General features: G+C 48.4%; 1 long non-coding RNA gene across 1 annotated transcript; it reads right to left on the bottom strand.

Moving 5' to 3' along the window:
- Positions 1–4153: 4153 nt before the first annotated feature.
- Positions 4154–21183, bottom strand: LOC129060803 (uncharacterized). The gene is made up of 3 exons (XR_008527699.2): positions 21086–21183; positions 6181–6309; positions 4154–4837 (listed from the first exon to the last, which is right to left on the bottom strand). It is a non-coding gene; the product is annotated as an uncharacterized LOC129060803 (long non-coding RNA).
- Positions 21184–23093: the final 1910 nt, after the last annotated feature.

Here is a 23093-nt window from a genome sequence, read left to right as displayed (position 1 = left end):
AATTATTCACAAGAGTAAAATTATTTTCTAGGCCCTAGAAAATATACATATCACATTGGTTACATAAGGGCCTGCAATGAACTTTTAAGTATATGTATTGCATATTAAAACACACTTTTATAACATACCAAAGCATAGTCAATACTACAAGGTTGGCTACAATAAACAATACACATCCAGGCTGGGCACGGTGGCTCATGCCTGTAACCCTAGCACTTTGGGAGGCCCAGGTGGGTGGATTGCTAGAGTCCAGGAGTTCAAGATCAGCCTGGGGAGCATGGCAAAACCCCATCTCTACAAAAAATACGGAAATTAGCCGGGTGTGGCATGTACTTGTAGTCCCAGCTACCAGGGAGGCCGAGGCAGAAGAATCGCTTGGCTCCAGGAGGTTGAGGCTGCAGTGAGCTGTGGTGGCGCCGCTGCATTCCAGCCTGGGTGAGAATGAGACCCTGTGTCAAACAACAACAAACAAAACACATGTAATTGACAATTGTTTTGTTCTTCTTCCACTTTAGAAGTGGCGTAATGCTTGATGTAATACCTCCCTTTTCTGTGAGCAATTGGGGGATGTCTGAAATCACTCTTTGGAGCTCAGTGCTGAGCTAATCGAGGAGGACGAGTACGATTTAAATGTCTGGGTGCTGATGCTAACGATGCCCTTCTTTTAACTGAAAATTGTTTTATTAGGTTGGTGCAAAAGTAATTGTGGGTTTTGCCATTATTTTCAATGGCAAATACCGCAATTACTTTTGCACCAGCATAATAAGTATCCGGAAGGGCTGGCCTAGCATTCTCCTTCCTCCGTACCTGTGTACATACAGAGCTTAGGGGCCAGGTTAACACGGGTTCTAGGAGGGCTTCTGCAGGCTCTGAAGACAGCCCTCCCACCGTTCCCTCCCTGTGGACCACCAGGCACTGTTACTGACAGCCATCAGAGCTCAGAACCATGCTGCTGCTGCTGCTGCTGCTGCTGCTGCTTGGCTGTTTTCATCTAGGCCAGTGGAATGTAAGGGAGAGATGGCAATTGAGGTGCAAAAGCCCATCAAACACGATCTGTGGAGGCACAGAATTAAAGTATGTCGAGAGTGGAAAGGATCTTTGCTATGAGCTGCTCCAACCTCTAAGAGTCGCCGCCACCACCGCCACCACTGACAAGACAGAGCACACGCTCTGTGCCTGGAATTATGACAGAGATGGTTTAATTTCATGTAATTGTCAGAACTGTGTGAGGTAAGTAAAATCATCCCCATTTTACAGATGAGAAGGCAGAGGCTCAGTGAGTCTAAGAACTTACCAAGTGTATTAGTTTGCTAGACTGCCATAAGGAAGTGCCACAGACTGGGTGGCTTAGAACATCAGAAATGTTCTGGAGGCTGGAAGTCCAAGATTGAGGTGTCGGCAGGGTTGGTTCTTGGGGTCGTGAGACAGAATCTGTCCCATGCCTCTCCCCTAGCTTCTGGCGGTTTGCTGCAATCTTTAGCCTGTCTTAGCATGTAGACGCATCACACCATCCTCCCCTCATCTTCGTATGGTGTTCTCCTGGAGTGTGTGTCTCCATGTATACATTTCCCCTTTTTATAAGGACACCAGTCATATTGGATTAGGGGCCATTTGCACCTTTATTCTTTTCTCTTTTTTTTTTTTTTTTTTTTTTTTGAGACTGAGTGTTGCTCTGTCACCAGGCTGGAGTGCAGTGGCATGATCTCAGCTCACTGCAACCTCTGCCTCTGGGGTTCAAGCAATTCTCCTGCCTCAGCCTCCGTAGTAGCTGGGACTACAGGCACACACCACCACACCCAGCTAATTTTTGTATTTTTAGTAGAGACGGGGTTTCACCATGTTGGCCCAAGATGGTCTGGATCTCTTGACCTCGTGATCCTCCTGCCTCAGCCTCCCAAAGTGCTGGGACTACAGGCATGAGCCACCACACCCAGCCTACTTTTTTAAATTCAGAAAGCACTGTTGCTACTTGTCTAAATTAGGTTTTGTCTTGGTTCCCTTCCAGGAGCTGGTCAGCTCTGACCTGGAGTGTGTCTACCCTGACCGTGTGACACCGGGATCTAGTTCATCCTCTCCTAGGGTCTTGAGGATGCCACATGTGGGTGAGGCAGCCATTGAGCAAAGCAGACCCTGCTGAGGGTCTTGTGGTGGGCATGGCCGTGTGCCACTCAGATCCCCCTTCAAGGTGGGTCTGGATGCCGCAGCTGTGAGGAGTGCCTTACCTGCAGGTGCCTCACCCCACCCAAGACCAGGCCAACCTTCACAGACTGATTGAGGCTGGTACATAAAGGCCTGGGGTTTCAGCCTATGTGGGACAATTCTGAGGGGCCGTTTTAGCCCTAGAGGTCACCGCGGAGCTGGCCGAGGTTGTCCTTGGGCCTAAATCCCAGCTTGACTTCTTAGTCCACCCCTGCCTCCTTCTCCTCCCTTCCTCAGGCATTGCTCTAAGGAGCTCTTGCTCCTAAGCCTCCTGCACATGGAATTCCACCATGGAATCTGCTTCCCAGGAATTCACCCTGGGACCAGCCCCTCTGAGACTCAAGTCAACATTTTGTCCTAGGGCTGCAAAGAGGAGGTGCTAAGAGGCCAAAGGCTACTTCCACCTGGAGAACGGGCCCCGCGTGCCAGCTCCCCCAAGGCCTGGCCAGGATGCTCTGCTCGGAGGCCTGTCCTGACTTCCTCTGCTCATCGCCACCTGAAATTACCTAACCAACACCTTTCTTCCTCCCACCCTTCCACAAATACTTATTGAGCATCTGCTAGGTGCCAGTTACTGTTCTGCACAATGGCAATACAGCCGTGAAAGAAATAAAACAGAAACATTCCTGTTCTCATGAAGCTTCCATTCTAGCAGGGGAGCAGGCAAATATCAAATAAATAATCAAAATAATGTCACTTGGTGATAGTACTGTGGGGAGGAAAAAGCAGGGAGTGGAGACGGTTAGGGAGCAGGGTGGAGGAGACACAGTGAACAGGAAAGGGCTCACTGAAAAGGTGACTTTCGAGAAAAACCTGAAGGAGGTGAGGGACTGGGTCACAAAGCTATTTTGGGAAAAAGCCTTCAAACAGCAGGACCAGCAAATGCAAAGACCCTGAGGCCGGAGCTTGCTGTGTGTGTTCAAGGAAGAGCAAGGCTGCTTCAGTTGCAGCCGAGGGAGTGAGCAGTAAGAAGTGACCTCAGGGACCGTGGGAGGGATCATGGGACTGCAGGTTGCGCAGGCCTCCTAGGCCACTGTAGGGACTTTGGCTTGGACTCAGAATGCGATGAGTCACCAGAGGGCTCTGAGCACAGGAGAAATGAACATTTTAAAGAATCACTATAGGCTGGGAGTGGAGGCTCATGCCTGTAATCCCAGCACTTTGGGAGGCGGAGGTGGGAGGATCACAAGTCCAGGAGTTCAAGACCAGCCTGGGCAATGTGGTGAAACCCTGTCTCTACCAAAACACAGAAACACAGACACACCGACACACACACACAGACACAGACACACACACACACACACAAATTAGCTGGGCATGGTGGTGCACATCTGTGGTCCCAGCTACTCAAGAGGCTAAGGTGGGAGGATGGCTTGAGCCCAGGGGACAGAGGCTGCAGTGAGCCAAGATCACACCACTGCACTCCAGCCTAGGTGACAAAGCGAGATCCTGTCTCAATAATAATAATAATAATAAAATAATAATAATAAATAATCACTATGGCTGCTATGTGGAGAATAACCGAGGCGGTAAGGGCAGGAACGGGAGGCCCCTTAGACTGTTCCAGTGAGTCCAGGTGGGAGGTGGTTGTGGCTCGGGTGAGGGCTGGGGTCAGACTCTGGGGATATTTTGAAGGCGGAGCTAATAGGATTTGCTGTTGATCCTTCCAGGGGAGACAGCTGTGTAGCTGGCAGTGTTGTGCACATGCGTGCAGCAGGCAGCATTTATCAATGAGGCAAACACCGTGCGGTGGCCTCGGAGCCGCACACACCTGGAGCCACACACACCTGGGTCTGGATCTCAACTCCACGCATCCTAGTTGCTCACCTCCAGCAGGCTACATCTAACTCTCCCAGCCTCCATTTCTTGTAAACTGGGGATAACAATTTTTATATCATGAGATTACTGCGAAAATTAAGTGAGATAATGTAAAAGAAGGTCTGGCACAAAGTTAATTCTGATGAGTTTAAGTCATGTGGTTTCCTGTGAGTCCTGGATATAGAGCAGAGATCAGTGGGGGGAGGGGCGAATGAGCAAAGAGTCCCTGCAGGGGAGGCTGGGACCCCGCAGGAGGGACTTGGCAGAGCTGGGGGCAGTCAAGACGACCCAGGAGCGCAGTGGTGGGGAGACAGCTAGAGTCCAGGGCCCACTTGTCTTCCCAAGTGAGGATGGGGAATTCCAAAGCCCAGGAAGACGGGGGTGGGGCGACCTTTAGAGAAAAGACAGTCAGAAGGGAATTCCTTGGATAAAGGCGGAGCTGTGGAAAATGGGAATGCTACCAAAATCTAGAGATGATGAGGTCATCCCAGCTGAAGCCAATCAAAACTCTCCCTGGAGCAGGCAAAAAAATAAATAAATAAATGGAAGGGTTTTAGTAGGCCAGAAACTGGAGATTTCTAGCAGCTGCCAAGAAAGGAAGCAAGCCCTGGGCCCAGAGCCCATAAGCCCTGGGAGGCCCCACCCTGGCTAGAAAAAGAGACTGGTGGGTGCTGGGGCGCAGCCCAGAAGACAAGAGGGGAGGGGAAGCCATCTGAGTTGTCTGGGGGTGGTGATGGGGCGCACTCCTGGAAAAGCCATTAGATCCTCGTCGGAGGCGGCCAGCAGAGCTCTGTGTCCCACCGCTCTGTAGGCTTTTTTCCTTAAGAAAGACAAGAAACAAGATTAGTATTCCTTCAATCAGAACTGTTCTACTCATTTATACTTAGGATGCTTTCCCAATAAACCAGGGCCTAGCCAGGAGTTTAAACTGAGGGTCTGCCCTTCTTACCTAACTAGAGAGAGTGCTGGGATTGAATAAATGTGGGTTCAAATCCCACTTGATTGCGGGCAGGGGGCTTGACCTCGGAGTGCTGTGACATGGAGATCGCACTTGATTGGGGGCAGGGGGCTTGACCTCGGAGTGCTGTGACATGGAAATCGCACTTGATTGCGGGCAGAGGGCTTGACCTCGGAGTGCTGTGACATGGAGATCGCACTCACTCGCATGTGTTTGGGGGTGGCTGGCTTCTCCCCTCCACCCCCAGGGTGTTAGAGAATTGAAGGAGACATAACGACCGTGAGAGTGGACACTTGGGCACACAGACCATTCTTTCCCGTGTCAGGAAAGTCACAGGCACTGGCTTCCAGGGGTAGGAGTGGAGAGTCTGGAACAGTGCCCCTGGTCCCAGGGCAGGGGTGTGACCCTTCTTCAGTGTCCTGCAGTTCAGACTCCCTCCCCCTGTGGTTCCACCATCTGTTCCCACTTCTCCAAGGCCCCAAATAAATGGCATAGAGCCCTCAGGAGGGGAGGCATCCTTTTCCCAGACTCCCAGACCCCATGTGGTCCAGGGTGCTGACGTCGGCCAGAAGTAGCCGCGGCGGAGCTTTTCTGGTAACCTCTTCCTAGAAGCATCCACCTCCGGGAAGGACAACAGCGGGACTGGGGCCAAGTCCAGCAGCTGTTCCAAGCCCGCCTGGCCTGGGAGGTTTCCTGTGTGTCTACTCAGCCTGTCCAGATCCAGGGCAGTCGGGGCAGGCGATGGCTGGCTTGCCACTCCCCTCCCCTCCTTGTCACCACCCTCTCCAGGAAGCCAAACCACTTTAACCGCTGACCCCCGGCACCACGGGTGTCCTGAGCCTGCTTCTCCAGGCAAGAAGGGAATGGGAGTGCCTCCCCTCCCCGCCCCACTCACCTGCTCTTAACGGTGCTTCCTCTATGTATCACAGGCTTCAAAGCCATCTGAATCTTATTTCTAGGTAATTTAGCAGAGGACAGAAGCTCCCTCCCCTGGTCCCCTCTCAGAGTTTTTGAGGCCAAAGTGTCACAGAATTTTAGAGCAGACACAGGGATCTCCCAACCCAACCTAGCACCTCTTAATGAGTGGTTTTTGGGGGCCAGGAACTGTGCTCAGTGCTTCACAGGCATTAATTCCAACAACTGCATGGGGAGACAGTATTATTTAGCTTTATTTTCCAGATGTGACATGGACATAAGCAACTCACCTAAAGTCACACAGCTACTAGGTGCAGAGCCTGTGCAGGAAGTCAGGTCTTGTGACTCCAGAAACCACCTCTTGGCCACCATGTTCCACTTCTCAAAGCACATTCCATGGGTCATTCATTCCTCAAGGTCTGTAGCAATGAAACAGACCTGTGGTCAAGCACGCTCGGGAAGAACTCTGTCTTCAGTCTCACTCTTGAAGAGTCTTGGAGCATACTGACAGATTAAAAACACTGCGAAGTCCTGCAGTGAGTCAATGTTTAATTTTCTTTAACCCGGTATTTCCTAACTTGTGTTTCCTAAACTTATTTTCACTTGGACCCCCTGCCCCCAACCCATCCTTTTTAAATAATATACTGTGAATATCCCAGAATGTGCTTTGGGAAACACCACACAAGATTGCATTACTGTCTTGTTTGGCTGGTGTCTGACACATATTAGAACTCGATAAACATCAGTTCCATAAAACTAACAACATTGTCTGCATTTTAGGTGATCCTAACCCATTCCCCAGTGTTCCTTTTCTTAAGGAGTTCCTTAGTGGTGGAAGATACCCCAGATCCTGCAGATAACCCAACCCTGATGTCAGCTCCCCACTGGAGTGAGTCTTCTTTTCTATGCTGGTCACATGGGAAGAAAATTCCATCTAAGCACTTCCTCAGGGCACCCCTATTTCAGACTCCCAGAGGTTTCTATTCCAAGGACAAAGGGAAGTTTCCAAGACAATTGTGTTCAGTATGGCAGCAGGAATATGGGTGTGGAAGAGGCTGTGAAAACCTCCATACCTGTTCACCTTCTCCCAACCTGCCAAGCCTTCCCATCAGGACAACGCCAGGCCCCTGAGCATCCCTCACCTCTGCCAGCACTCACCTCCACTTTTATCTTTCTTGGAGCCCTGCCCTATCATCTCCTCACTGTCCTCCTTTGATTTTGTATAACCCATCTAGCAGCCCCTCTTACTCCCGACCTCCCAGCGTGACTTGAACTCCATGCTAGATTGGATTCAGAGCTCCTCCACCCTGGCCTCCACCTCAGGGTCATCATGGGGACTGTGAGCACAGAGCAGAGCCAGGCCCCAGGAGACTCAGGTTCCACTGTTGTGGAGTGGGGCTCAGCTCTCCTGTGCTTTCAAATGCAACTTGGGATGAGAAGCACTGATGCTCCCCAGCACCCACTGCCCTGGTTCCCAGCTGTGCAGGCTCCAGCAGGCCTCTCCTCCCCATTCCTGGCTCCTGAGCACCACTAGAGAGGTCCTCGCACCTCACAGGACCAGCACCACTGTGAAGCCAGTCTTCCCTCTCAGCACCACCGTGGCTGCCAGCCCGTGTACCACACTTGGTCTCATCGCCTCTGCCACTCACTGCTCTGGGCCTTCCTCTCTCTCCCCGCGCTCCCTTCCTACTCCGGCCTAATGCTTGGCACCTAGTCTCCTACTCCTTGAAAAAAAAAAAAAAAAACATCAAGGCCATTGGGATCACAAGATCTCCATCAAATTCCTGCTCCCTGCTGATTCTCCCCCCCTGACCTTCCCCCAACTCCCACTGCTTTCCTGTTAATTTTAGAAGCAGGCCAAAATCCAGGCCAAATCCCCCCAGCCGATGGAGTCAGGCTGCCAGGGTTCAAATCCCATTTCTATCACTTTCTGGCTATGTGATCTTGGGCAGATCTCTCTGGGTTTTTTGTTTGTTTTTGTTTTTCTGAGACAGAATTTTGCCCTTGTCACCCAGGCTGGAGTGCAATGGTGAGATCTTGGCTCACTGCAACCTCCGCCTCCCGGACTCAAGGGATTCTCCTGCCTCAGCCTCCCAAGTAGCTGGGATTACAGGTGCCTGCCACCATGCCCAGATGATTTTTGTATTTTTAGTAGAGATGGAGTTTCACCATGTTGGCCAGGGTGGTCTCAAACTCCTGATCTCAGGTGATCCACCCGCCTCTGCCTCCCAAAGTGCTGGGATTACAGGCATGAGCCACTGTGCCCAGCCAGATCTCTGTTTCTCTCAGTTTCCTCATCAGTGAAATGGGATAATGCTTGCCTTTATCACATGGAGCTGATGGAAGGATTAAATGGAGTAAGCCACGTGGAGAGTTTGGCACAAACCTGAAACACAGCAAATGCCAACAAGGTTTGTTACTGCTGTGCCTGGTTCTGTCACGATGAAAACTCTCCTCATGTGGAATGTGCTTCTGGCACATTCCTCCAGCCAATAAAAACACACAGTCCCTCCTGTCCTCATAACCTCTTGAATCTACGATCCCAATTTATCTTGTTCCTTCTCCTTCAAACTTCTCAAAAGTGTCTTTTATCTGAGAGCTCCTTTCTTTATCTCCCTGTCTCTCCTCAGTTCACTGAGATCTGGCTTCCGGCCCTACCATAGTTCAGCTTTGTCAGGGTCACCAAGGTCCTTGCCAAGATCAAGAGGTGGACGTGGACTCTTCTCTGTTCCTGGCTTTCTGCCTGCTGTCTTTGTTGATTTTTCCTCCTTTTTGAAATGGCGATGGCTTGGCTTCAGTGTTCCGCATCATTTGCCTGGCTTTCCTTATGCTCCCCCTACCTTTCCTTCTCTGTCTCCTGACAGGGCTTCCCCAGGACTGCCACTGCTTCCCTGAGGTTGTCCTTAGCTCATGGGTCTCCACTGCCCTCACTCCTTTTCAGGTGGTCTTAGCAGGTCTCATTGTTTCCACTTGAGGATTGATACCTGTTATGGACTGAACTGCACCCCTCCCAAATTCATATGTTGAAGCCCTAACCCCCAATGTGATTGTATTTGGAGACAGGGCCTTTAAGGAGGTAATTAAGGTTAAATGAGGTCACAAGATAGGGCCCTAATCCAGTAAGTCTGGTATTCTTATAAAAAGACAAAGAGACACCAGAGATCTGTCTCTCTCTGTGTGCACACAGAGAAATGGTCATGTGAGGACACAGAGAGAATGAGGCTGTCTGCAAGCCAGGAAGAAAGGCCTCACCAGAATCAAACTTGATGGCATTTTGATCTTGGACTTCTTGTCTATGGAACTGTGAGAAAATAAATTTCTGTTGTTTAAGCCACTCAGTGTGTGGTATCCTGTTATGGCAGCTCATGCTCATGAATACACTACCTAAGTATATTAGTTAGCTTTTGCTGTATTATAAAAACCATTCTAAAATTTAGTGGCTGAAAAGAACAACAATTTGGTCAGCCACCATGGCTCACCATCTGTAATCCCAACACTGAGAGACTGAGGCAGGAGGATTACTTGAGCCCGGGAGTTCAAGACCAGCCTAGGCATCATGGAGAGACCCAATCTCTACAAAAAGTGAAAAAATTATCTGGGTATGATGGTGCACACTTGTAGTTCCAGCTACTCAAGAGGCTGAGGTAAGAGGATCACTCAAGCCTGGGAGGTCGAGGCTGCAGTGAGCCATGATTATGCCACTGCACTCCAGCCTGGACAACAAAGCAAGACCCCAACTCAAAAAAAAAAAAAAAAAAAAAAGAAGGAAGGAAGACAGAAAGAAAGAAAAGAAAGAGAGAGATAGAGAGAAAGAGAGATAGAAAGCAAGCAAGCAGGCAAGAAAAAGAAAGAAAGAAAGAGAGAAAAAATAACAACCATTTATTTATTTAATTTTTTTTTTTTAAGAGATGAAGTCTCACTTTGTCACCAAGGCTGGATTGAAGTTGCAGGATCACTACCACCTTGAATTCCTGAGTTTGAGCTATCATCCCACCTCTGCCTCCCCAAGCAGTTGAGACTACAGGCATGTGCCATCATGCTAGCTAATTTTTAAATTTTTATGTAGAGATAAGGTCTTGCCATCTTGTTCAGGCTGGTCTTGAACTTCTAGGCTCAAGTGATTCTCCCATCTCAGCCTCCCAAAGTGTTGAGATTACAGGTGTGAGCCACTGTGCCTGATCCAACCATTTATTTAGCTCACCTTTGTGCAGATTAGCAATTTGGGCTAGGCTTAGCTGGGTGGTTCTTCTGGCCTTGGCCAGGCTTACTCATGTGTCTGTGGTCAGCTGCTAGGTTGTCTGGACACTGATACTGGTTGGTCATAGTGGCCTCAGCTGGGATGGCTCACTTCTGCTTCCTATAGTCTCTCATTCTCCCAAGGGCAGGCTAGGGCTTGTTTTCATGGCTGGGGAGGAAGGTTCTAAAACATCAAGCAGAATGGGGATTTAAAAAGAAAAGCCTCAAACTAAAAGCAGAGACCTAGTCCTTTCCATTCACATCTGGGATTCTGGTAGTTGGCTTGTCAATATTAAGACACCTTGGACAATGAACTAGGAATATATAATAATAATTAAATAAGTAAACTCTGAGAAGGCACCTACTGTTTTAAGGCATAGTGGACAGGACTTGATGGATATAGAAGGAAGAATAAGGGAAATAGGCCTCCTTCTGGGTATCTGGTTTGGTAGACCGGGTAGAGAGTGGAAATAATTTGCTGAGCAAATTATTTGCTCAAGCCTGGGCTCCCCAAGCTTGACCAGATTTGGATACCCTTCCAAGTCACTTCCCCAGGCGTAGGGTCTTATATGCTTGATACTGTTCAAGGAACTTTGCACACACAGAACACTGAGGTGCTTAAGAGGACGCCACTGGAGCCAGACTTCCTGAATTTGAACTCTGATTCCGCCACTAACACAGAGAATGTTAGTGCATTCTGCATCTCAGGGTTGCTCACCTGTAAAAGAGGAATAATAATGGCCCTTACTCCAGTGGGTTGTTGTGAAGATTAAATGAAATAATACATGAGAGCCACATAGAAGTGCTTGGCTCAGAAAATGCCCTATAAATATCTGCTATTGTCATTATTGTCTCATTAATTCTCACAACCCACCCATGAGGTAGGCACTTCTATCTCCATTTTCCAGCTGAGGAAACTGAGGCTTGGAAGGGTTAAATAATTACTATGTATGGCTAGTAGGTGGATAAGCTGGACTTTGGACCCTGGCAATCATAACTCCAGAACCTATCATCTTACCTGACACTTCCTCCATATTCCCTCATTTGCCATTCTCCAAAAGGAAGAGAGCACAGTTGGGGTTCAAAAGAATGAGTCTGGTTTTAGGAGTAGATTTGAACTTGCCTCTAGGACATCCAAGTAGAGACTTCTGGGCAGCAGTTGCACTTGTTCTTGGAGTATAGAAATCAAGACATTGTACTCATAGTATAGGCAGGGAGTCCTCAGCAGACAGAGGGAGATTTAATCTATGGATGGATAAGATCACTCAGGCAGGCCAGGCGCGATGGCTCATGCCTGTAATCCCAGTACTTTGGGAGGCCGAGGTGGGCAGATTGCTTGAGGTCAGGAGTTCGAGACCAGCCTGACCAACATGGAGAAACCCCGTCTCTACTAAAAATACAGAATTAGCCGGGCGTGGTGGCGCATGCCTGTAATCCCAGCTACTCAGGAGGCTGAGACAGGAGAATTGCTTGAACCTGGGAGGTGGAGGTCGTAGTGAGCTGAGATCACACCATTGCACTCCAGCCTGGGCAACAAGAGCAAAACTCCGTCTCAAAAAAAAAGATCACTCAGGGAGATGGTGTAGCATGAGAGCAGGGGAGAGCCCAGGGCACTTTTAAGGAGTGGACGGTGGATGGAGGAAGGAGGAAAGGAATCCCATGAAGGAGTCTGAGGATGCTGAGCAGCCCAGGGAAGGGAAAGGCAGGTTTTGCAGGGAGGGTGACCACATGTCTGAGTGTGCCTGGGAGTCTTGGCTTATGACAGTGAGCCTGGCATAATTATTCATTAGTGCCCACTTTCACTTTAAACAGTGACCCAGTTTGGGAGATTAATCATATATTCCCTACTTAGAGGGTCAAGAGGGAAAAGCTTCAGGGAGGAGGAAATATAAGCATAAAATCCCACTGAGAAAACAAGCAAGGTAAGAATGGAAACTGGCCCATTAGAATTAGATTTGGCAAACTGATGACCTTGAAGAGAAATTTCTGCAGAAAAAGGTGGAAAACAGATTGGATCAAGCTGAAGTCTGACTAAGAGATAAGTAGAGATAACAAATGTTCATAAATCTTTTCAGAAGCCAGGCTGGGAGAAAAGAGGCAAGTGGACAGCTGCAGGGAAAGAAAGCCACTTCCCAGACGCCACCCAATGTGGAAGGGATTTTTGAGCATGTCCAGACCTGACAGGGAGGAAGCTACTGGATAGAGAAATTGACAGGCATTAAGCGGGGAATACTGACAGCTGAAAGTTCCTGGAGAGCCAGAAAGTACAACCCAATTAGATGGAGAAGAGCTTTGAAGAAATAAAGTTGGAAATTTAAGAAATGTTGGGAAAAATCATCCCAAGAAGGTCAGTTTCTGGTCATGGAGGTGGCATCATCTTACAAATAGTTCCACCCAGGCTGGGACAGAACTTGGTCAACAATGCCTGGTCTTCCTCGTTTACCCCAGTGAGACTCCTTACCCCTGAAAAATGCACATACCTACGTATGCATGATTTCCACACACTTGTAGGAGGTTCACAACTCCCTGAAGTCCAGAGAGCAGTCTCAAGCACAGCGAGGAAGCCCTGCCCTTTGGAGCACTTTTCTGCTCCTTGAGTGTCCCCACCCCAAAATCCATTCTGTCCAGCTCCTCAAGCTGATTGGTAACTCTTACAGTAGCCATTAAGGTGGCCCCGTCTTCGTTAAAAATTTTTTTTAATCTTATTTTTTTAAGCCATCTCCTACCAAAAAGACCCTTCTTCATTTTAAAAGACTTTCATAACTTGCTACAAATTCCACATTTGCAGATTACATTTTACCAGTTGCATTCAAAATCAGCTTCTTCCAGATCCTTCAGGGGAGAGTTGAATACAATTATTTCGTTTCTTAGTCTCGTTAGTGTGGTTTCTCAAAGGCTCTTCCTAGGGTGGGGTGGGGTCCTGCTTGGGGTTTCCAGGAACCCCACAAGCTCCTGCTTGGGGTCTGGGCTCCCCAAGCTTGACCAGAAATGGACTCCCTTTCAAGCCACTGGCCTGGGCATAGGGCCTTACACACTCGGGGCTCCGAGCTTCTGCTTGATGAGGGCCTGTTTTTAGGATGCTCCTTTCACCTCCCAGCTGTGTAGAGATTATCTGGTAAGAATTCTTTTCACTCTTTTTTTTTTTTTTTGAGACAGAGTCTTGCTCTGTCACCCAGGCTGGAGTGCAGTGGCACGATCTCAGCTCATTGCAACCTCTGCCTCCCTGGTTTGAGCCATTCTCCTGCTTCAGCCTCCCGAGTTGCTGAAACTACAGGTGCCCGCCACCACGCCTGGCTAATTTTTGTGTTTTTATTAGAGATGGGATTTTGCCACATTGGCCAGTCTGGTCTCGAACTCCTGGGCTCAAGCGATCCACCCACCTCAGCCTCCCAAAGTGCTGGGATTACAGGCGTGAGCCGCTGCAACCGGCCTCTCTTCACTTCTTACACTTTATCACTTAATGCATATTAATGAGGTAGAACATGGCCTTCATTTATTTATTCAACAAATGTTTGTCAAGCCCACGTACAGAGCCAGATACTGGAAAGGGAGAGGGGCTGATGCCTGCTCCCTGAGCTCAAGGCGTCTCTCAGAGGCAGAGCCCATCAGCAAAACAGATGGTAAAAAAAAAAAAAAAGAAACCCTCACCTAAATAATTCTGAGGAGTTGATGACATTTAAAAGCATTATCATCGGAATCTCCACGGAATTTTGGATTAAGACAGTGAAAAGCCTTTACAGCCTCCAAACAGTAGCTTCATTTCTGTAGCAATGGAGGCCTGTGTGAAGGCAGTGTGAGCGGGGGAGGGGGGGGTCTTCTGAGGCCTGTTCCACAGATGAGGAATCACAGACAGAGACAGAAGCTGAGAGCCGCCTTGAAGGCCAGCTCAGACCCTCTGCCTTCCAACTGGAGGATGAAGAATCCAAGAGGAGACAGGAGAGTACAGGGAGAGAAAAAATAGCCTGGAGAAGAGTTGGAGAAATGGGGAAGTAGTAGATGAAGTGACGTGGGTGGACTAGGCACCAGGCAGAGATGGAGCAGAATATTTGAATGAATGAAGACAGCCAGAGTGCCACTGACAAGATGAGAGACAGTTCCCAGCTCTCGTAATTCTCAATGCATGGGTGCCCTGGCCCACAGGTAGATTCGAGGCCCTTGCCTGAAAGGCAGCCCCCGACAGCCCCGCCAAGATCCCATCCTGACTTCTTTCCTTGTCATCCCCCCACTTTCAGCACGCGTTTCAGTGAATCCTCCCACTCACCCAGGACTCATAGCCCTGACCTCTCTCTGACCGGCATTCCCAGGGGACACCTCCACCAGGGCTCTCAGCCACCTCATTCATTTATTCAAAAATGTTCTTTCAACACCTATTACGTACTAGTAACTGCTGTACCAGTCCCAGAGGGGACAACCAACAGCAAACGACATGGTCCCTGCCCTAGTGGGGTGGGAGACAACTAAAATAAACAACTCAGTCACAGTAAGGTGTGAGGATGTCTTCCGCTCTATGCCTGGGATAATAGCACCATCATCAATTGCAGTAGACCCAGCCGGAGTCCTGGGTCCCCTTGAGCCCTTCTTTCCTACGTGACCACATGTCCAGGTGCTAAGAGCGTCCTGGATGTGTCCCCCCGCTTCTTTCTCCATGACCTCTGCCTGGACTCCTGGTCTGCACTCCCAAGCCCTCCTCCACATTACTGCCTGAGTTTCTTTCTAAAATGCAAACATAGTCATGGTATTCTCAAGATTAAGAACTTCTCCAGGCCAGGCACAGTGGCTCATGTCTGTAACCCTAGCACTTTGGGAGGCCGAGGTGGGCAGATTGCTTGAGCCCAGGAATTTGAGACCAGCCTGGACAACATAGTGAAACCCCATCTCTAGTGAAAATACAAAAATTAGCCAGGCGTGGTGGTGTGCACCTGTGATCCCAGCTACTCGGGAGACTGAGGCAGAAGAATTGCTTGAGCCCAGGAGGTGGAGGTTGCAGTGAGCCGAGATGACCATCACAGCTCACTGCACCCTGGACCTTCTAGGCTCAAGCAATCTTCCTGCCTCAGCCTTCTGAGTAGCTGGAACCATAGGCGCACACCATCATGCCTGGCTAATTTTTTAATTTTTTGTAGAGACAGGGTTTCACTATGTTACCCAAGCTCATCTCAAACTCCTGGGCCCAAGCTATCCTCCAAAAGTGCTGGGATTACAGGCGTGTGCCACTACACCTGGCCTGACCTATTTTACTAAAGAAGTTGAAGCCACATAGTGACTTGATCCAGCTTCCTCCTCAAAACAGACTCTCCCTGCTCCCTTGTATTTCTTCTTCCTGTCTATGTGGACTCAGAGATTTATCCTCCCCTCTCTTTTGTTTTGTTTGTGTCTGTTTGCTTGTTTTGAGACAGAGTCTCACTCTGTTGCCCAGGCTGGAGTACAGTGGCATGATCATAGCTCACTGCAGCCTTGATCTCCCGGGCTCAAGTGATCCTCCCACCTTAGCCTCCTGAGTATCTGGGACCATAGGTGTGCACCATAATGCCCGGCTAATTAAAAAAAAAAAATTTATAGAGATGGGGCTCTCACCATGTTGCCCAGGCTGGTCTCGAACTCCTGGGCTCAAGTGATCCTCCTGCCTCAGCCTCCCAAAGTGCTGGGGTTATAGCCGTGAGCCACTGTTCCTGGCCCCCCATGTACTCTCAATGCTGTCTATTTCCTTGCTCCATTCATCTCCTTATTCATTTCTTTCTCTTTCCTCACGTGTCATTCCTACTTATCTTAGTTTGGATTCCTCTACGAGCAGACTCTGAGCCAAGGCCTTTACTGGGAGATAGGTGTAAGGGACAGAATGGTGTGCAGGGGGAGAGTGGGGAGGGAGTGAAACAGGGAAGGAAAAGTCACCGAGAACAGGTGCAGTTAGATGCCAGGCACTATGGTGAGCTACTGGAGCTGAATCCTGCAGAGCAAACTGGAAAACACCACCAAGCACATTCTCAGAAGTGTTCCCATGAAGGGTGAGGAGCCAGGGTATTCCTCTGTATTACTCCATGTTCCCCAGAGAAACAGACCAAAAGGAGATATGAGAGAGAGAGGGAATTGTTAGAGGAATTGGCTTATGTTATTACGGGGGCTGAGAAGTCCCACCATCTGCCATTTGCAAGCTGGAGAGCCAGGGGAGCTAGAGACATAATTCAGTCTGAGTCCAAAGGCCTGAGAATCAAGAGTGCCAACATCTGAGGGCAGGAGAAGATGGAGGTCCCAGCTTCAGAAGAGTGAGCTAATTTGCCCTTCCTCTACCTATTTGTTCTACTGGGGGCCTCAATGGATTGGATGGTGCCTGCCCACACTGGTGAGGGTGGAGCTTCTTCACCCAGTCTGCAGGTTCAAATGTTAATCTCTTCCACAACCCCCTCACAGATACACTCAGAAATCATGTTTCACAAGCTATCTGGGCACCCCTTAGTCCAATCAAGTTGACATATATAATTAATCATTACATCCTCCTCCACACCCTCCAGGCATCGGAGGAGGGCTGCAGGGGACAGGGGGATATTAATTCCCAGCCACTCCCAGTCCTCCAGCTGCTTGCCAAAGTGGCTTCCATACCCTTAAACCAGTGGTTCTCGACTGGGGGTGATTTTGCTGTCCAGGGGACACTTGGCAATGTCTGGAGACATTTTTGTTGTCATAACTCACTGTGTGTGGAGGCTGCTACTAGCGTCTAGTGGGTAGAAGCCAGGGATGCTGCTAAACATCTTACAATGCATAAGACAGACTCCACCCACACCTTTGGCCCAAGAATTATCTTTTTCTCCCCTTATCTTACTGCTCCATTCCAGTTGTAACCAAGAATTATCCTGTCCCAAATGTCAATAAAGCCAAGGTTGAGAAACCCCACCTTCAACAACATTGCAGGTGCTGGCAGCTGGCAGTCACTGACATGCCAGAAACCATAAGGGGATCCAGGAAAGTAAGGACAGCATCTGCTAGGGTGCTCAAGACTCTGGCCTAAAACCAGCGACAAAATTCTCTCCACCTCGCTACCCCTCGAGCCCTCTCTTCCCTTCTACTCTCATATGGCTAAAGAGCCCCCAACCCTCTGCCTCCATGTCTTAGCCACTCAATCCTAGCCACTGCAATCTGGCCTCCCTCATTGTGCCTCTGAACCCCACCCTTCCCCTGCCAAGATCACCAGTGAAGTCATCACTGCTAAACTGAATAAACACTTCTCAGAACCTGTTTTGCTTCACCACTAGTCTTTGAAACTCACCTTGCTGGCTTTGGGACACCCCACGGTGATCGCTCTGGTAAGTGAAGCTAGCCACTGGCACCAGGGCCAGGGGAATTGGCAAGCATTTGGAAACTGTGGAACCTGAGCCCACGTAAATTCAGGGAATTAAGGCAGCCTCCATAAGTCAGAAGCTGACAAGCAATTCTAGAAAACATGTCCTGGGGGCAAAGCCAGGAGGCATTCCAGGGGCAAGCAGCAGCCTGGCGATGCCCCCAGGAGTGTGGGGTGTGCTACACCAGAGCTGAACCTGCCCAGTGCTATGGGCATCTGGGACCTGACCAACAGGAGAGCTGCCCGGCTGAGGAAGTAGAACTGGTGCTGGTTCCAGAGTGTTCATGATGTGCTAGATACCGGTGCTGCAGAGATGATCCTCATGGAGTGACAGTTGAGTAGAGAAAGCAGTGAAGAAGGCAAGTGATGCGATTGTGTGAATGGGTAATGACAAAAGCATGTGGCACTAGGGCGGCAGAGGGAAGTCAAATAAGGCTTCCTGGAGTCGGTGACATAGGGACTGGGTTTTTTGGTTTTTATTATTATTTTTTTTAAGACAGAGACTCGCTCTGTCGACCAGGCTGGAGAGCAGTGACATGAGCTCAGCTCACTACAACCTCTGCCTCCTGGGTTCAAGCGATTCTCCTGTATCAGCCTCCTGAGTAGCTGGGACTACAAGTGTGCACCACCACGCCCAGTTAATTTTTTTGTATTCTGTTTTTTTTTTTTTCTTTTTTGTTGAGACAGAGTCTCGCTCTGTCACCCAGGCAGGAGTGCAGTGGTACGATCATGGCTCACTGCAATCTCTGCCTCCCAGATTGAAGCGATTCTCGTGCCTCAGCGTCCCGTGCAGCTGAGATTACAGATGTGTGCCACCATGCTTGGCTAATTTTTTGTATTTTTAGTAGAGATGGGGTTTCACCATGTTGGCCAGGCTGGTCTTGAACTCTTGGCCCCAAGCAATCCACCCACCTCAGCCTCCCAAAGTGCTGGGATTACAGGCGTGAACCACCGTGCCTGGCAATTTTTTTTTTGTATTTTTAGTAGAGACGGGGTTTCACCATGTTGGCCAGGCTGGTCTCAAACCCCTGACCTCAGGTGATCCACCCTCTTCAGCCTCCCAAACTGCTGGGATTATAGGCGTGAGCCACTGTGTGCAGCCAGGAACTCGGTTTTGAATGAAGAAACAGACCACAAGCTGAAAGAAGAGCAAGCCGTCAGAAGAGAGGACACCAGGTGCAAAGACTCAGGGCAAGGGCCATGGGAGAGTCCTTAGGTGTGACCAGAGGGAAAGCTTGAGGAAGCGTCTGGGGTGGGCTGGGTAGCACCACAAGGGCAGGTCACCGAGGGCCTGGGATGCCCAGGCAAGGAGCCAGGAAGAGCTTGTGGAAACTGGTCATGATTTTTAAGCCCAGTGTGATCAGATGTGACCGGAGACAGGTAAAAGGTAGCTTTGTCTGAACAGGTGAAGAAAATAAAGGCAGTCATGAAAGCATCAATCGTTTCTTCAGTAGATTTGTATTAAATGCTTACTCTGTGCTACTCTGATTTAGACACTAGCAATACAGAGGTGGTAAACTAGATGAGGCTCTCTGCCCTCATGGAGCTTGTCGTGTGTGTGTGTGTGTGTGTGTGTGTGCGCGTGTGTGAATAAGATGAGAACAAATCTACAAAAAAATAAACAGGAAGATACCAGACGTTATGAAGGACTAGGGCAAGAACAAACAGAGTGACACGGTGGAGTTACTGGGGCTTCTTGGAGGCCGGTAGGGAGGGAAGCCCTCTTGTAGGCAGTGTTAGCTGAGCTGAGAACTCTGAAGAGAGTGAGCCCACTCGTGAGGCTTGAGGGACAGAACCTTCCAGAGAGGAGGAAGAATTCATGCAAAGGCCCTGGAAGGAGCTTGAGGAGGAGAAAGAAAGCCATGGAGGGTTGCCGTGGAAATCAAAGAGGGTGCTCTTGAGAGCAATTAGGAGTTCATTGACAGCTTTCGGTGACTGACTGGATATGAGGTGGAGGGACTTCCCATGTCCACTTCGGGAATGTGGGTGCCCCCACCCAGACAAGAGACAGCAGGATGAGCCCATCTGGGTAGAAGGGAATGGACTATGCAGTGGGCTGAACAGCGGTTTGTCCAGTTGGATAGAAGACAAGTCCAAGACCTAACCTTCAGAAACTTGTGAATGTGACGTTACGTGGGAAAAGGTTTTCTTTGCAGATCTAATTAGCTTAAGGATCTTGAGATGAGGTCATCTTGGATTTGGGGTGGGCCCTAAATCCAGTGACAGGTGTTCTTATGAGAGAAAGGCAGAGAGGGAGATTGGAGACACAGAGACACACAGGGGAGCCAACTGTGTGAAGATGGAGGCAGAGATGGGAGTTGTGCTGCCACAAGCCAAGGACAACTGCGATACCAGAGGCTGGGAGAGGCAAGGAGACATTCACCCCAAGAGCCTTCGGAGGCAGTGCAGCCCTGCTGACATCTTGATTTCAGCCTTAGGAGAATAAATTACTGTTGTTTTAAGTCACCAAGTTTGTGTTGATTTGTTACGGCAGCCACAGGATGCTAAAACAGACCACTCCATGATGAGTCTAGAGCGCCAGAAAAAGGAGTTAACTAGGCAGGTGGATGCATAGAGGTCCTCTTGGGAGAGCAGCCAGGGCAGGAGACAAAGTTCAGAAGCCATTTGAGCTTGCAGGTGGCCGTCCAAACCAGGGTCATTTTTGAGGGTGTGCAATGCTAGTCAGAAAACCACCCTAGAAGCTCTCTCTCAGAAGCACAAAACAGAAAGCTTTCCAGATTCTTCTTTTAACAGATTTCACTCACTCAGAACCAAACACCCACACTATCTAATCAATAAGATACAATGTTCATATCAGAGAATATGCTTATTTACATTTTAATGCCTCCTGATAAATTATATTTTGTCAGATTCTTTTCTTTTCTTTCTTTTTTTTTTTTTTTTCAGGCAGTCTGGCTCTGTTCCCCAGGCTAGAGTACAGTGGCGTGATCTCAGCTGACTACAACCTCTGCCTCCTGGGTTCAAGTGATTCTCTTGTCTCAGCCTCCTAGATGGCTGGGATTTACAGACACACGCCACCACACCTGGCTAATTTTTGTATTTTTAGTAGAAATGGGGTTTCATCATGTTGGCCAGGCTGGTCTTGAACTCCTGACCTTAGGTGATCCACCAATCTTGGCCTCACAAAGTGCTGGGATTACAGGCATGAGCCACCAGGCCTGGCCGCCCCTTCTCTTTTGAAGATTATTTTCTTAAGTCAGTAGTGATTGCACCTCCTTGCAATTCCGGCCTTATGTAAGGCCAGCCCATTTTATATCCACCACAACTGAGAACACATAAAGAGAAAGGCTGGAGGAGAGGAAGTGCCAGAAACGATCTTTATTAGTTGATGGCATTGTGCATTGTAAGTTTTTCCTGATGCCTCAGAGTGGGCTGAGGAAACGCTTCTGTTGCTCAGGCTGTATTTGCAACTCCTCTTTACAACTACTTTCAAAATGTGTCCACTCACAGATAGTGCGAGAGTGCCACCCCACTCTGCACCTGGCCTGCCCTTAACATTTGCAGGACCCAGGGCAAGAGTACAAGTGGAGGCTCATGTTTCCTATGCCTAAGTGTTTACAAAGTATTAAACCACAACATGTTAAGTAGAATGTATTTTATCTACCTACCTTGACAATGACTTCCCAATGCTCTGGAAGGCCAGGATCAACATCAGAACTCACAGGCTTCTTGGAATTAAGCACCAGAATGTAGAATGCAGCCAACTGGGATGGAGGGAAGAGAGGAAGATTTATTTTTCCTCTTTACCCTCTGAGCTATTTGAGATTTAAAAAATCAATAGTGTTGTAGTGGAAGGTGTTGAGTTCCTGTCTACCACCTCTTCCCCACCTCTCCTTCCTTCTTTCAGATATCCATCAACCTCTGCATAGCCCACCACCTATTCGGGGGAAGCTGATTCTTATGCACCAACTTGGCTGTCAGAGGGAGTGTGGGTCCTGATTAGTTAAGCCATTCTCTGCATGTATGTTATCATTGTGCGCCCTGACTGGGGCATAAGACCCAAGCTGATCCAATCAAGCATCTTCTCTTTCCTCATAGATGTGGACAAGATAATGCCAACTGTCTCTGGTAGCCATCTTGCAACCACAAAGGGCCCTAGGGGGGATGGTGGAGGGGGGCAGACAAAGCTCTTACTGAGGATGGCAGAGCTGAGAGACAAGAAGAATTTGGGCCCTTGATGCTGTCACAGGGTTCAGTAAGAAGCCTACCCTGTGTCTGCATGGCCAGTTCACTCATTCCTTCATTCTACAAGTATTTATTGAATACCTACTATGTGCCAGGCACTGTTTTACATGCTGGAATATAGCAGTAAATATAAACAGACAAAAATCCTCATCTTGTGGAACTTATGTTTTTGTGTGGAAAGAAAAAAGTGACAGACCATAAACATAACTAAAATAAGCAAGAATAATATGTCAGAAAGTTATACATGCTATGGAAAAATAAAAGCAGTTTGCTATAATGGATTATCAAATACTAAATTCCTGTATGTATTGAGCATTCTTTTCAGTAATAAATCAAAACATCCCTTTTGGAAGTTGATAGTCCTTTAGTTTGCAATGTATAAGAATGCTTAATTTTGCACTGGTGCTAGGCTTCTACTCAGAAGCCTGTAATCCCAGCACTTCGGGCGGCCAAGGCGGGTGGATCACAAGGTCAGGAGTTTGAGACTAGCCTGACCAACACGGTGAAACCCCGTCTCTACTTAAAAAATACAAAAATTAGCTGGGCGTGGTGGCACATGCCTGTAATCCCAGCTACTCGGGAGGCTGAGGCAGGAGAATCGCTTAAACTGGGGAAGCAGAGGTTGTAGTGAACTGAGATCACGCCACTGCCCTCCAGTCTGGGCGACAGAGACTCCATCTCAAAAAAAAAAAAAAAAAAAATTATAATGGAAATGGGAGGATTCCTAGGGATTGTGACTTAAAAAGGCATTTGTCTTTGGACAAGTGTGATAATCAAATTAATGAATCTTATGAACTGCCTACTAGTGTTGCAAAGGTATCAGATTCAAACAAAATAACAAAACAGCACACACACATACACACACACACAGTGGTAGTCTTTGAAATCTGGATAACCAATGAGCTGGTGGTAAAAGTGAAACTATGCCATCCCATGACACACATTTTAGAGATGCTCCTAAATTCTGGGATAAATTTGTCCAACTTCAGGCATCATTTTGAAATGTACACAGAATTCCACATAAAAGCTATCAAAATAATTTAATGTTAGGACAAGACCACAGCGCATTAGGAGATAAAAATGCAAAATCTGTGGAAGCCAAATGTATATGATCATATTTAATTGTAAGGCCTGGAACTGCTAAGTTTATTGACAAATTGTCAGTCCTGGTGCCAATGAAATGTGGTGAGTAATGATCAGAGCAAAGTAAGCTAAATGATTGACAGGGCATCTCTGTTTTGTGACGTACTTCGTCATTGAATTACAGAAATTGAATTTATTTACTTTGCTGTTGATATAAAGCACGATGACGTGAAATGAGTCACTGCAAACTAGCAAATCTGGTGACACTATGAATTCTTGCATTCTGTTACTGTTGTCAGCCATGAGCCGGGTAAAGTCGATGAAGATATTTTACACTGCCAACCTTTG

Source organism: Pongo abelii, chromosome 7 (genome assembly GCF_028885655.2).
Source record: "Pongo abelii isolate AG06213 chromosome 7, NHGRI_mPonAbe1-v2.0_pri, whole genome shotgun sequence".
NCBI classification, from domain to species: domain Eukaryota; kingdom Metazoa; phylum Chordata; class Mammalia; order Primates; family Hominidae; genus Pongo; species Pongo abelii.
This window is presented reverse-complemented; position numbering and strand designations above follow the sequence as displayed.